Genomic DNA, 15393 nt, shown 5'->3' with positions numbered 1-15393 from the left:
TTCCAGTTCAACTCTTGAGTACTACTGACTGGAGCTTCCCGCCCCAGAGGCAAGTACACGGGGATCACAGACAGCTTCACAATCCAGGTATTTGCCTCCAGGCTGGGAAGCTGGTGACAGAGGCCCAGGTAGAGTAAGTGCCTTCGGCAGCTCTTGACTGTCTTGGTCACCGAGAGGTGGGTTTCAGAGACTCACTGTTTAACCTGAAGGATTATAATAATTTCAACACCAGAGCTAGTCCTCTATGGACAGGGCACACTTGATCTTCTTGGCTAAGTCTGTGCAGACTACCTTGAGAGGAGGAGACACAGGTTTCCCTGTGACAAGGAGCTGCTCCTCTGCATTTGGAAATCAATCCTCGCCTTGGTTTCCTGCAGCAGCGCCGTTCAGAGCACTACGATTCCCTTGCCTTTGCTCAAGATCACAGGTGCTGAGAGATTCAGGGCAGCCCCTAGGTCCTTCTTTATTTGTGTTGACCAAGCACCTGTTTGCGTTCATCCTCACACCCAGGCCCGAGATGGCATGAGAGCTGCAGATTGCTGGGGCGGGGGGTGATTCTTGTCATCTGCCTTCCAGGTAAGCAACTCTTGTTTCCCATTGACTCTATGTGTTTACATGCACAGAGCATATATAAAGACAAAAAGTAAAGTACTGAATAAAAAGAACATGAAAGAAAACATTTAGGTGAAATGAGCAACTACTTAAAACTATCCCCTGAGCTTGGGATTGTCCTGTCGCCTCTCCTTGTGTTTTTATCAGTGACAGTGGACACTGGCTTTTAAGTCCACCATCACTGGGTATCCTGGCCAGAGAGGCTAATTTATTTGACCGTAAACTGAGCAAAAGGAGTTTTAATGCATATATATGGAATCTAGAAAAATGGTACTGATGAACCTATTTGCAGTGCAGGAATAGAGATGCAGATGTAGAGAACAGACTTGTGGACACAGCGGGGATGGGGAAGGTGGGATGAACTGGGAGATTAGCGTTGACATATATACACTATCAGGCTTTCCAGGTGGTGCTAGTGGTGAAGAACCCACGTGCCAATGCAGGAGATATAAGAGATGTGGGTTCAATCCCTGGGTCGGGAAGATCTCCTGGAGAAGGGCATGCAACCCACTCCAGGATTCTTGCCTGGACAAAGAGTCAAACACAACTGAAGCGACTTGGCATGCACGCACACATATATCATGTGTAAAACAGAGAGCTAGTGGGAAGCTGCTGCCTAGCCCAGGGAGTTCAGTTCAGGGCTCTGTGATGACCGAGGGGGTGGGATGGTGGGGGGTGGGGAGGGAAGGTCACGAGGGAGGGGAAATATGTATATGTACAGCTGATTCTCTTCATTGTGTGGCAGAAACTAACACAACACTGTAAAGCAATTATACTCCAATAATACAATTTTTTAATTAGAAAAATAAAACTCCCCTGGGGGTATAATTAGCATAGCAAAATGTTGAAGTTGAACTGTCATCCTACAAGGTCATGACAAACACCAATGTCATGAATCCTGCATCCCTGCTCTGGGGGAAAATACAGGCTTAGGTTCCCACGAGCCTCTGGTCCCAACAATGCCACCAGCCAATCAACACATAACCTGGTTCTGTGTGTGTTTCTATCTCAGGACACCTTACCTAATACATACAGTTGACTCATTAGTCTTGAACTCACAGCCCACGGCGTGATCACTCACGCCCCAACGAAGCTCATCTGACACATGTGTTTTCTCCACGAGACTCAGCACAGCCTCCTGAGCTTAGGACAACAGACAGCACTTCAACCCAAGGCGCTGAAATTACCAACAAAAGGTAGGAGGTGTGGCCCTGAACACACAGTGAGAAGGGCCGTGTTTACGGGCTAAGAGCGGAAACAAGCAGACAAGACATTGCCTCGTCCGCCCTCAGCCAGGAAGGGCTGCTCCACACACGCCCTCGAATGACCACAAAAGTGCGTGAGTGCTGACTTCTGGAACCACAAACGTATTGTAGCAAACAGGCAACTTCAAGGTACAGAATCCTCAGATAATTAGGACAGACTGGACATCTACCGTCAGCCCCAGAGATCATTCCATTTCGAGACTGGAGAGTACAGGTCCACCAAAGGTAAGTAAGGAGTGCCCACCACAGCATCCTCAAAACAGCACAAACACAAGGAGATATGAGGAGTTGAGGAAAAAATTGTAGTCGTAGGACCTCAATTTGAGCACGATGCCCACTAGACTGTGAATGGTGTTGAGCTATTCACCAACCCCTAGTCTGGTTTTCCAGTTGCTAAGTGGGTTTTAGCAACCCACTTAGTGAGAGACTTTATTTTGGGGGGCTCCAAAATCACTGCAGATGTGACTGCAGCCATGAAATTAAAAGATGCTTACTCCTTAGAAGAAAAGCTATGACCAAACTAGACAGCATATTAAAAAGCAGAGACATTACTTGGCCAACAAAGGTCTGTCTAGTCAAAGCTATGGTTTTTCCAGTAGTCATGTATGGATGTGAGGTTTGGACTATAAAGAAAGCTGAGTGCTAAAGAATTGATGCCTTTGAACTGTGGTGTTGGAGAAGACTCTTGAGAATCCCTTGAACTGCAAGGAGATCCAAGCAGTCCATCCTAAAGGAAATCAGTCCTGAATAGTCATTGGAAGGACTGATGCTGAAGCTGAAACTCCAATATTTTGGCCACCTGACGCAAAGAACTCACTCATTTGAAAAGACCCTGATGCTGGGAAGGACTGAAGGCAGGAGGAGAAGAGGACAACAGGATGAGACGGTTGGATGGCATCACCAACTCGATGGACATGAGTTTGAGCAAGCTCCAGGAGATGGTGAAGGACAGGGAAGCCTGGTGTGCTGCAATCCATGGGGTCGCAAAGGGTTGGACATGACTGAACGACTGAACTGAACTGAACTGAAGTGGGTTTTACATGAGTCCGCCCTCATAAGATCATTACGGGAGGGATTGAATGAAATGTGAAATTACTTCATGTGGCAGAGCTACACTCATAGACATAAGATTCCAAAGTCGAGCCATTAGGTCAAAATATGAAGGGTCATAACTGGCTAAGGCTGATGTGTTACTGTTTGCAAAGCCCTTAAAGACTCATCTTGATTGTCCACCATGCTGGCTAGTCCCTGATACCCAGATAGTCCAATGACAGCCAGACTTGAAGAGGTCCAAAACCATGTGGGGTCAGTCACCTCTGAGTCCCCACAGCCTTAACATTCTGGCTTGGAGAAAAATGTACTTTGGAGAAGTAGTTTTGGATCTTTAATCATTGGGACAGCTTTCAAAGACTCATGTTTGGGACTTCCCTGGTGGTCCAATGATTAGGACTCTATGCTTCCATTGCAGGGGCACTGGTTCGATCCCTGATCAGGGAAATAAGATCTCACATGCTGTGCAGTATGGACAAACAATAAAAATAAATAAATACATAGATGTGAAAGTGTTAGTCACCCAGTCATATCTGACTCTTCGCAAACCATGGACTGTAGCCTCCCAGGCTCCTCTGTCCATGGAATACTCCAGGCAAGAATACTGGAGTGGGTTGCTGTTCCCTTCTCCAGGGGATCTTCCCAACCCAGGGATCGAACCTTGGTGTCTGGCATTGCAGGTGATTCTTTACCATCTGAGCCACTAGGGAAGCCATTTTTAAAAGTTAAAAAACAAAAAAGAATGTCTGTAGGGGTCCCGTGGGGTGGGCTGAGAGGATAAAGACAGGGTCCCTACCGTGTCCACTCACAGGACCCCACCTAACACCTGCCCTCTGTGCAGAGCCTCCTCCATCTTGCCATCCATCACCCAAAGGGTTGTCAGGCACAGAACCCATACAACACACATCAGCAGAAGGCTGAGCTGACATCAGCGTTCTCCTGAAAAACAAAGACTCGGGGCTATGGAGTGAAGAATCAGAGAGCCCCCGATAACACAGGGAATGTTTTCAGCGTGAAGTTAGCCAGGCACAGTCTTGGACATTCTGGCTAGAATCATTGGAATAAAGGTGTTCCAAAGGGGACAAAGTTATTCTGACAGAAGACACCAGGTTCACTGCTTAAAGACAGGAGCTAGAGTGGGGCTTCCCTGCAGGCTCCCTGAAAAGGAAGTGCCTCCTGCTGCCTAGAATTATGGCTTTTAGGGCCAATGAATGTAGAAAGACTTCAACCAGTTTGATTCCAGGAGCTGAATCAAGCTACCTCCTCCCTTAAAAGCAAACAGTTCACCAAAGAGGACGTACAAATGGAACCACGTTCTGAAAGCACATGATGAAAAGATGCCCCACATCTTAGCCAACAGAAAAGGTGAATCAAAACCACAGTGAGCTACCACTGCAAAACCATCAGAATAGTGAAAATAAAAGAGTGACAACACCAAATGCTGGCAATGACATGGAGAAACTGGATCACCCACACATTGCTGGTAGGAATGTGAAATGATACATTCAAACTGGGAAACAGTTTGATAGCTTCTTATAAAACCAAACACAATGATCCACAACCCAATGATCCAGAAATGTACTCTCAGGCATTTATCCCAGAGATATGAAAATTTATGTTCATACAAAACTCTGTGTGTGAATGTTCATAGAAACTTTATTCATAAGAGCCAAAATTTAGAAATATCCCAGGTGTCCTTCCACAGGTGTACAAAGTGTGGTATATCCATACCATGGAACATGCTTACAATAAAAAAGAATAAATTACTGATACACACACCAGTATGAACAAATCTCCAGAAAATTATACTGAGTGAAAAAAAAAAAGTCAGTCCCAAAGGTTACATACTGTGCAACTTCATTATAAAAATGGAGACCAGACTAGCGTTTACCAAGAGTTAAGGATTTGTGGGCAATGGCGGGGAAGGGCATAGGGGAGCAATGGGAATTTCTGTAACAGGGAAACACAAGAGATCTTTGTGGTGGTGGAAATGCTCTGTATCATAAGTGGGCTGGTGGGTTCACAAGCCTACACATGTGATAAAACTGCAGAGAGCTAAATATACACAGAATTGAGGACAAGAAAAACTGGGAAATCTAAACCAGAGGGGTGGGTGGGTTCCACTGGTATCAGTATCCTGACTGTAATATTGAACCATAATTTTGCAAGGTGTTCTCATGAGGGGAAATCAGACAAAGGGCACATGAGCTTTCTCTGTGTTATTTCTTAAAACTTCAGGTGAATCTACAATTATCTCAAAATTAACATTTTAATTTTTTAATGATACAAAAAAGAACAAATGCACATTAAAAAGACTGATTCAAAATCCTGGAAACAAAAAATATAGCCCTGGGGAGAAGCAGGATAGATAGGACAACCTCGACTGGACAGAGTCAAGGGAATAAGCGAAATTGGAATCATCCGTTGTTCAGTTGCTCAGTCAAGTTCAACTCTGCAACCCCAGGGACTGCAGCACGCCAGGCTTCCCTGTCCTTCACCATCTCCCAGAGTTTACTCAACTCATGTCCATCTTGTTGGTGATGCCACCCAACCTGTCTGCCATCCACCCAACCCACCACCCACCCAACTCTGTCATCCCCTTCTCCTCCTGCCTCCGATCCCTGAACCATCAGGGACCAGGAAGGCTGCCTGACCCAGGAGGTGAAGACTCAGGTCTGTGGGAGTAGGAAGTCTCGGAGTGAGTGAGGTGGGACGACAAGGGACCACAGGGAACGGAGAGGACATTCTTTCTAAAGAGGCAGCCACTGCTTACCTCCAAGACATTTTTGCCAAGCAAGAAAGCAGACCCAGTATCACCAGGTTTTCCAAATTTTTTTGGAATGGTAAAATCTGAATTTTAATAAGAAATCTTCCTGTTTTTAAATGTTAGCAGCTAATTTGCAAAATTCCAAAATACTATGCAGGTCAAAGGAAATTAACTGCAACTTGTATTCACACTTCAAGCAACCAGTTTTTGATCCTCCATCTAGTCCACTCCGTCTGTGTTCTACTTACCCTCCAGGGCTGCGTGAAGGTTTTATCTCCTCCTTGATCCTTCTCTGAGCCCCAGGTGGAGTTAAACACCTTTCTCTGTACTTACCCAACCCACTCCACCTCCTCATCAGTCCCTGTCTTCCAAGTATTCATCCCACTGTGTTGAAATGTCTGCTTGCCTGAGAGCTCTGAGCAGCTGATTATGGCCACAACAATGCTGTGAACCAAACAGGTCAGCTGGGAACAGGCTAGTCTGGGCTGGAGGCTCTGCTACCATTGGCTTGGTTGGCATCTGTGTCTGAGCTAACTGGGGGTCGGCTGGTCTGGGTGAGCCGCAGCTGGCATGGTTCTGCTCCGAGCATCTCATCTTCCTCCTGGAATCAGGGGGCGTGCCCTTTCATGACAATAACAGAGGGCAGGAAGGAAATGTGCCAGGGCACTCTCAGAATTGGCACCCTGTCATTTCCACCACGTTCTATGTGATGATTCTATCGTAGACGGGGAAAATAGACTCTTTCCTCACCTCTTCAGTGAAAGGGGCTGTGAGAGCAAATGCCAAGGGGGTAGATTAGACATCGAGCAGGATGAGGAACCATGGTAGTGATGCAGTCTGCACACACTCCTGAAGTTCACAGCCCTGAGTTACTCGTCTCTAGTCTCTGGAGCCTATCCTTGGGCCAGGTGCAAAGTAAGTGCTTAATAGCTTTCTGGGGGTTCAGGAGAGAAGGAATGAGCCAATAAGTAACCTTTTATGGATGAGGGAACACTTCCAGGGGGATGCAATGTCTTGCCCAAAGTCACACAGTTCATGGAAGATTCAGGAATAGAATTCATGTCTTCTGTCTCTTTCCACCATCACAAGATGCTTAGAAATGAAACTCCCTTGGCCTGGCACTCACCCCTGTGCAAGGGTCTGCCGAGGCTGGTATCTGGAGTGAACACCCACAAGCCAGCCCAGAGCCCCTACACAGCAGGGCCCTGGGATGTGAATTCCCCCAGATTTGGGTCTGGCTGTTCCCCTCTCACACAAAAGGGATAGGAGAGACTCTGCTCTGCCAGCAGAAGGGACACAGGGCATCACTGACTTCCCTGCTCCTTACACGCTGATCTCCATCAGGGGGTTGGAGGAGGCTGCTATTTTAGGGCAGTTTCCCGCAGTCTGATGCTTGTGTTTCTAATCACTGTTGCCACTTGCTAGCATCCGCCTTGGTATAGGAGCAGTTTAAGCCATGTGCATTTCCTGTGCCCGCGCATCCTGTGGAGGCTGCTTAAGGTGGAATATGGAATTGTATTTGCCTGGAAAACTCAAGCCCCTTTCTCCTCTCAAAAGGAACTGGTGGCTGTGGCCTCACCAGCAGTGGGGGTGGGGGAATGGGGGGGAAGGTGAAGGTGGGAGCCTGAAACATTGTGCAACCCCTGCTGCAAAAGAGAGGGCAGTCAGCTGGGGTCTCTCACTGCCCCTACCTAAAGAATAAGGAGGAGCGACCAGGGCCCCAACTCTGTGCAACTCCATCTTTCTTGCTTTAGGTTAAGAAAACCGGGTTCTAGCACCAGGCTGTGTGGCCTTAGAGAAACTACCGGACTTCCCTGCACCTGAGTCTGTAAAACAAAGGCGGCGACTAAAAGCATGTTTCCGAGAAACAAGCTCAGATCCCCCAGAGGTTCACCTCTGAGCAGCTGGCTGTGGCGGGTGGGAGTGGTGGTGGTGGTGGAGAAAGGGGGAACGGGGGAACTTTAGGGAAAATCACAAGCCCACTGGTGGTCGGTGGGCTGCTTCAAGCCACACCCTGAAAATTCATATGCTGAAATCCTAATCCCTGACCTGATGGTATTTGGTCATCAGGTCATGAGGGTGGGGCCCTCACAGTGGGATTAGCCCTTGTTAGAAGAGACGTCAGAGAGGCTGCTCTCTGTGTCTCTGTGTCTCTATGTCTCTGTCTGCCTGTATCTCTCTCTCTCTCTCTCTCTGTATGTCTCTGTCTCTCTCTCTGCCAGGTTGAGGACACAGTAAAAAGACAGCTGTCTACAAGCCAGGAAGAGGCCTCTCACCAAAACCTGACCAGGCTGTACCCCATCTCAGGTTTCCAGTTTCCAGAACTGTGAGAAATTTCTGCCATTGAAGGCCCCAGTCCACGGTCTTTTTACATACATGGCAGCCCACAGCCTCCAGGAGGACTCTCTGACTGAGAAGGTGGGGGTGGGGTGGAGATCCACGCGGCAGCCAGAGCAAACGACGGTCTCCTCTCTCCTGCAGTGGGCATCGGCCTGCTTCTCTCAGTTCCTTCCTCCACAAGTTGAAGAAAACAGCACTCTGGGAACAACATCTGCCTCTTCTCTAGCCATGTTCCATCAGAAGTACCAATTCCTAAGCTTGTCCTGAATGAGGGCATGTACTTTAGAGCCGGGGACAGAGTGATCTATTCCTGCGACCTGCAGCAGACGTGGGGTGAACTGCTCAGACCCCCTTCAAGACAGGATACATGCAGGAGTGAGCAGTGTGGTCGGCTGAGCCAGGACTGTCTTCATGGCCACATGACCTGCTCCGTGGCTCAGCCCATTCTCAGAAGGCCCCACACTTGGCCGAATGCCCTGCTGTCACCATCTCTAATTTCTTAGTAATTTTGAACCAAGAGGCCCCATTTTCATCTAGCCCTGGGTCCTGCTTACAGCCTCCAGCTTTGACTCCTCAGGGTCAAGCTGAGTTCACATCCAACCAAGAATGGAGCAAGGTTGGGCCTAGACGTTTCTCCTCGGATGGTCAGAGGGGTTGGTTCAGACCTTGCCAGGTCTGCATCTACTTCCTGGAGAACAAAACGGTTATGCTTTGTGAGATTCCCCCCACTCACCCAGCTGGGTCCACACTCATATACTTTTTATTTATTTATTTTTAGCTAAGTGTTTTATTTTTTTTTCTTTTAAAACTTTTCATTTTATATTGGCATACAGTCGATTAACAATGTTGTGATAATTTTGGGTGGACAGCAAAGGGACTCAGCCATACATACACATGTATCCATTCTCTCCCAAACTCCCCTCCCATCCAGGCTGCCACATAACATTGAGCAGAGTTCTCTGTGCTATACAGTAGGTCCTTGTTGGCTAACCACTTTAAATATAGCAATGTGTACCTGTCCATCCCAAACTCTTTAACTATCCTTTCCCTTCCTTTTTAATGGCTGAGTAATATTCAACTGCATATATGTACCACATCTTCTTTATCCATTCCTCTGTCCTTGGACATTTAGGTTGCTTCCACGTCCTGGTTATTGTAAACAGTACTATAATGAACATTGGGCTGTATGTATCCTTTCAGGCCATATTTTTCTCTGGATATATGCCCAGGAGAGGGATTGCAGGTTCATCACTTCAGTTCAGTTCAGTTGCTCAATCGTGTCCAACTCTTTGTGACCCCATAAACCACAGCACACCAGGCCTCCCTGTCCATTACCAATGCCCGGAGTTCACCCAAACTCATGTCCATTGAGTTAGTGATGCCATCCAACCATTTCATCCTCTGTTGTCCCCTTCTCTTCCCGCCTTCAATCTTTCCCAGCATCAGGGTCTTTTCAAATGAGTCAGCTCTTTGCATCAGGTGGCCAAAGTATTGGAGTCTCAGCTTCAACATCAGTCCTTCCAATGAACACTCAGGACTGATCTTCTTTAGGATGAACTGGTTGGATGTCCTTGCGGCCCAAGGGACTCTCAAGAGTCTTCTCCAATACCACAGTTCAAAAGCATCAATTCTTCAGCACTCAGCTTTCTTTATAGTCCAACTCTCACACCCATACATGACTACTAGAAAAACCATAGCCTTGACCTTTGTTGACAAAGTAATGTCTCTGCTTTTTAATATGCTGTCTACATGGGTCATAACTTTCCTTCCAAGGAGTAAGCGCCTTTTAATTTCATGGCTGCAATCACCATCTGCAGTGATCTTGGAGCCCAGAAAAATAAAATCAGCCACTGTTTCCCCATCTATTTCCCATGAAGTGATGGGACTGGATGCCATGATCTTAGTTTTCTGAATGTTGAGTTTTAAGCCAACTTTTTCACTCTCTTCTTCCACTTTCATTAAGAGGCTCTTTAGTTCTTCACTTTCTGTCATAAGGGTGTGTCATCTGCATATCTAAGGTTATTGATATTTCTCCCGGCAATCTTGATTCCGGCTTGATCAGCTGGAATGACTTAAGGTAACTCTATTTTTAGTTTCTTAAGGAACCTCCATACTGTTCTCCATAGTGGCTGCACCATTTACATTCCCACCAACAGTGTAGGAGGGGTCCCTTCTCTGCACATCCTCTCCAATATTTATCATTTGTGGATTTTTTGCTGATAGCCATTTTGACTGGTGTGAGTCAATATCTCATTGTACTTTTGATTTGCATTTTTCTAATAATTAGCAATGTTAAATATCTTTTCATGTGCCTCTTGGCCATCTATCTGTATGTCTTCTTTGGAGAAATATCTGTTTAGGTCTACTGCCCATTTTTTTATTGGATCATTTGTTTTGATGCTATTAAGCCTGTGAGCTGTTTGTAAATTTTGAAGACTAATCCCTTGTTGGTCACATAATTTGCAAATATTTTCTCCCAATCTGTGGCACATTCATACACTTTTAAAAGCTTCCACTAATCTCTGTTTTTTTTTAAACTGCAGGATTCTCATCTGCAACCTGGGAACTTTTAGTTTTCCATAATTGATGGGTTTTATTCTAAATTTTTATAACCTCTATTAAACAATTAATCATATGGTCTCATCTACCCCTGTCATTAGAATTTATCTGATAATTTCATTGCAGATCTGCCATGGGGAGAGCGTTGTTCCCCACCTGGTGTTCTGTATGGCCCTCATGGGCCTGGCCACCTCTAGGTCAGCGAGGGCTCTGGCGGCTAGTGTTATATGCTGTTCTTTCTCAGGAGTGCAGCAAGATTGTTAAACTATCCCCACCCCCCAAGGTGAGATCAAAAGATCTCATCAACCAGGTAAACATCTTTGTGAAAAGTTCAGGGTCCTCAGAAAAACTTCCCAACTCACCCTCTGCCAGACTTAGATCAGAAAAAAGCACATGAACTCTTACTGGTTTTTTATTATCAGAAATTTCTCTCGGAGGCAGAATGGTAAGGCCGTTGGTGGTAATTTGTGACACTGCAGGTGCTAGTGAGGCTGAAAACGGGCCCTTGGTAACTTGAAATACAGAGAAGGAGCTCCTGGATGTGGTGAAGACCTTTGATGAATGGATGTGCTGTGCTGGGCTCGGATGAATGGATACATGTTTAAAAACGGGCGTCCTTCTTCCTCATGCAAACAGCGGGATTCCCAAGGAAAGGGTAGTCAGGGGAGAGGGGCTGTCCCTGAACTGCCTTCCACACTCCAAACTCCTCCTCAAAGTTCCCCAGAATCCCACCCCACAACGTGCCTGTGCTTCAGACCCACTTCCGGGGAGACACCGTGTTTGAAGAGAATCTTCAGGCTTCCCTGTTAGCTCAGATGGTAAAGAATCTGCCTGCAATGAAGGAGACCTGGGTTCAGTCCCTGGGTTGGGAAGATCCCCTGGAGAAGGGAATGGCAACCCACTCCAGTATTCTTGCCTGGAGAATCCCACGGACAGAGGAGCCTGGTGGGCTACAGTCCATGGGGTCTCAAAGGGTCAGACATAACTGAGAGACTAACGCTTTCACTCAGGCTGCACAGGAGTTTTGAGCTCACAGCCTCTACCAGGCTCTGATCCTGTTGTGGAAGCCGCTGGGGACAAAAATAAACTTGCTCAGCTTAAAAGCTAGGGGAGTTTTTCGTCAAAAAAATTCTTCAGCCATACAGTTTATTGGTGAAAAGAAAGAGAAAAAATGCAGCCCCTCCCCTCACTGGCTAAAATCTTGATTAATATATGTCATTCCCTGGAAACAAGCATGAACATCTCCAGAAAACATCAACCATTAATAGCACTTAACCCCCTCAGGCTACAAAACAGCCAAAAGAGCCACTTAGGGGCAAAGCACCTTCTGATTAGTTCTTTAAGGGAAAATCTCTCCTCGGTAGGAAATGGTCCAGGGTTTGCCAGATGGAAATGTGAAAATACCCACAGTCCAGCAGGCCAAGTGGTCGCGCATCCCAGCATCTTCCCCGACTCCTCCCTGGCTGCATCGCTGTAGCCCCTCCGTGTCCCACCCCCACCAAAAGCCAGGGTTCCCTGCCCACCCGGCTTCACGGGCACCTGCAAACCCCATCCTGGGCTTAGGGAGCCTACAGCTGTTCTTGAGAGGTAACCAAACATCCATTTAATTACACTGCAGGCTGTATAAACATTGTGCTCCACAAAACGGCACGAAGCAGATATTTTTAGGGGGTCACAGATGTTTCATGGGATTATCTGAGTCACAGGTCTGGAAGAATTTTTCCTCCAAAGAAAAAGAAAAGCACATCTCCAACATCTGCTGTGGGGACTCTCGAGGGACTCGACTCCTTCCCATTGTCAGTTTCCTTCTGAAACCCAGCAGGTGGGTTACAAGCAAAGGGAGCAGATCCAACACCTGGCTAACCAGACGCCTGACCTCAACACGGGCTGCATATCCACCCTGGACCTGCTTGGCCTCCTGATTCATGATTCACCCTGCAAACACTCCTTGCTAAGCACCTACTGGGTGCCAGATGCCACACTATGGCTGTCACTGCAAGTGTGGGCGAGACGCTAACACACGCTAAGTGGTGGGAAGGGACTTCTGGTCACACAGACGTACAAGGTTCACAGCATCCCTGGTGGAAACTGCCCTCAACTGGAAACAACTCGAATACCACGGACACTGCTCAGCAGGAATGCGTGTGAACCACATCGTCCCACAAGCATGCCTGGGGCTCAGACACAGGAGGAAGGAGAAGATGCCGGGGTGAAAAAGCTGTTTACCCGAAATACACGAGCAGGCACCAGCACGATGTCAGAAGTCAAAACAGCGGGCACCCTCAAGGAGGGAGGAACAGAAGGGGCTTGAGGGGGGCTCCTGAGGTACTGACACTTTCTGTTTCTCAAATCAAGTGCTGGCTTCAAAGGTTTGTTCCATTTGAGAAAATTTGTGGAGCTGCACACTTCGGTTTGCAGATTCCTCCAGTAAGAGGTGTATTTTAAACTAATAAAGAACAGCGATGTGCTGTCCCATAGTCAGGAAATGGTCAGGGCAAGACCCAGCCCCAGGTGTCCCGGCCCCAGGGTCCAGGCTCTCACCCTTGGGTCCTGCTGCCCCCAAGAATCAGAGCCCCCAGGTGAGGTGCCTGGGAGTCAGCCCCCACTGTGCTCTGATCTCTGGGTCTTGCATGACTCCCTCCCCCATCTTCTCTAGCTGACTATAGCCACCTGAGGGCTTCCTTGGGTGTCTGCAACCCAGTGTGCCTGGGAGTCAGCACCACTGTCCCAGGAGCAGCCCCTCTGCAGCCCTTGTCCTTGGTGGGACGCCCTCAAGCTGCGTCCCCGGCATCTCCCTGAACTCTCCTTGGGTTGAGCTCAGAGGGGACCTGCTCAGATGCAAACCCTGCACCTCTTGCTGTCCTTCCTGGGCTCACATCCCAATGCCCCGACTGGTGGGACCATGACAGGACCCCTCACACTCAAGGGGCAGTAAATACCCCTCAAGGCTTTTGTTGTTCAGTCACTTAGCTGTGTCTGACTCTTTGAGACACCATGGACTGCAAAATGCCAGGCTTCCCTATCCTTCACCATCTCCCGAAGCTTGCTCAAACTCGTGTCCATTGAGGCTGTGATGCCATCCAACCATCTCATCCTCTGCCATCCCCTTCTCCTCCTGCGTTCCATCTTTCCCAGCATCAGGGTCTTTTCCAATGAGTTGGCTCGTCACATCATGGGGCCAAAGTATTGGAGCTTCAGCATCAGTCCTTCCAGTGAATATTCAGGGTTGATTTTCTTTAAGATTGACTGGTTTCAAGGTAGAGGGGTCCATTTTACCTCCTTCACTTGTAAAGCAGTCCATCTTCAGGTCCTCCCTAAAGGACACAGGCAACTAGGAGAAGTTTCAGTTGGGTAGTCAAGTATAACCTTTGACCTTCAGGAGGGCATTCTTTGGAGAAGAGATCTATGTGAGACCCTACAGAATAAGTTCAAATGCAAGGTGGTAAAGAGTACCTGAGATTGGTGGTCATTCCTGCAGAAACAAGAAGGTGAGAAGTGGACTATGCCCACTGGGGTGTGTGCCCATCTGGAAGAATACACAGAAGCTGGTAACTGCGGGGGCCTCTGGGTGTGACAATAGGAGAAGGTGGCCAGGAGAGGGATGGAGAACTGAACTTCCTCCATGCTCCTCTGTACTATTTGGATTTTTTTTTCCTTACATGCATGTTTTTCAAAAAAAAAAAATATTAAGGAGTTCATTTATTCATTCAACAAGCAATTTTGGTATGGATTCCCACCTTTGGGGGCAGACTGGTGCTGGGGGGCTGTGCAGCTGAGCCCTGTAACCTGTCATCCAGGCTGAGGTCTCTGACCGAGGGGGTACCACAGACTGAACATCGAGATAGTGGTGTGGAAGCGAGACCCAGACAGGATAACACCCACCCACAGCCAGAACACAGGGCTGGAAAAAAAGGGAGGACATAGAACCTTGGGAAGGTGACAGCTGAATGGGGGCAGCTTCCTGGAGGAGGAGTTGAGGGTAGGACTTAGATGATGGGTTTGTGGGCAGGCAGAACTCTGGTCTCCAAGAAGATGCTACTCCCCACACCCCCAGAACCATGGCTCTGATGATACATCACACCCATGAGTACCCAGTCTGTCTTAGCCGGGGCTGCTGCAACAAAGCACTGTAGATGGAGTGTCCTAACAGCAGACGCTTATTCCTCCACTTCTCGAGGCTGGACGGCTGAGGTCAGGTGCCACACTGGTTCTGATAAGAACGCTCTTCCTGGTTTGCAGGTGGCACCTTCCTGCTGTGTCCTCACATGGTGGAGAAAGAAACAGCGCATGTCAATCTGGGTGGAATGGGTCTAATGGTTCAGTCCACATGGCATTACCTTACACAGCCAAAGGGACTCTGCAGATGTCATTAAGGTTACTGATGGGTTGACATTAACAGAGAAGATTCTCCTGGGTTACCTGGGTGGTAATCACCCAAATCCTTTCAACCCAGAGGCAGAGATGAAGGCAGAAGGGTTCAGAGAGCACGCTGAAGCCTGAGAAGGCCTCCTCGTACTGCCACAGGCTTTGCAGAGGGAGGGGCCTGGTGACCAGGAAGGTGGCTGGCTTCCAGGAGCTGCGAGAGCTGGCCTGGCTGACAACCAGTGAGGGTACGGGGACCTCGGTGCTACCACCGTGAGGAATTGAACTTACCCTTTCCCAGGCCCCCAGATGAGAGCCCAGTCTGGCCAACACGCTCACTTCAGGCCTGTGAGGTGGAAGCGGGGAACCCAGCGAGCCCTGCCCCCACTTCTGACCTGCAGATGCTCTGAGAGCACGAATGGTGCTGTTGGCAGCCGC

This window comes from Dama dama, chromosome 23 (assembly GCF_033118175.1).
Source record: "Dama dama isolate Ldn47 chromosome 23, ASM3311817v1, whole genome shotgun sequence".
NCBI lineage: Eukaryota > Metazoa > Chordata > Mammalia > Artiodactyla > Cervidae > Dama > Dama dama.
Note: the sequence above shows the minus strand (reverse complement) of the source record.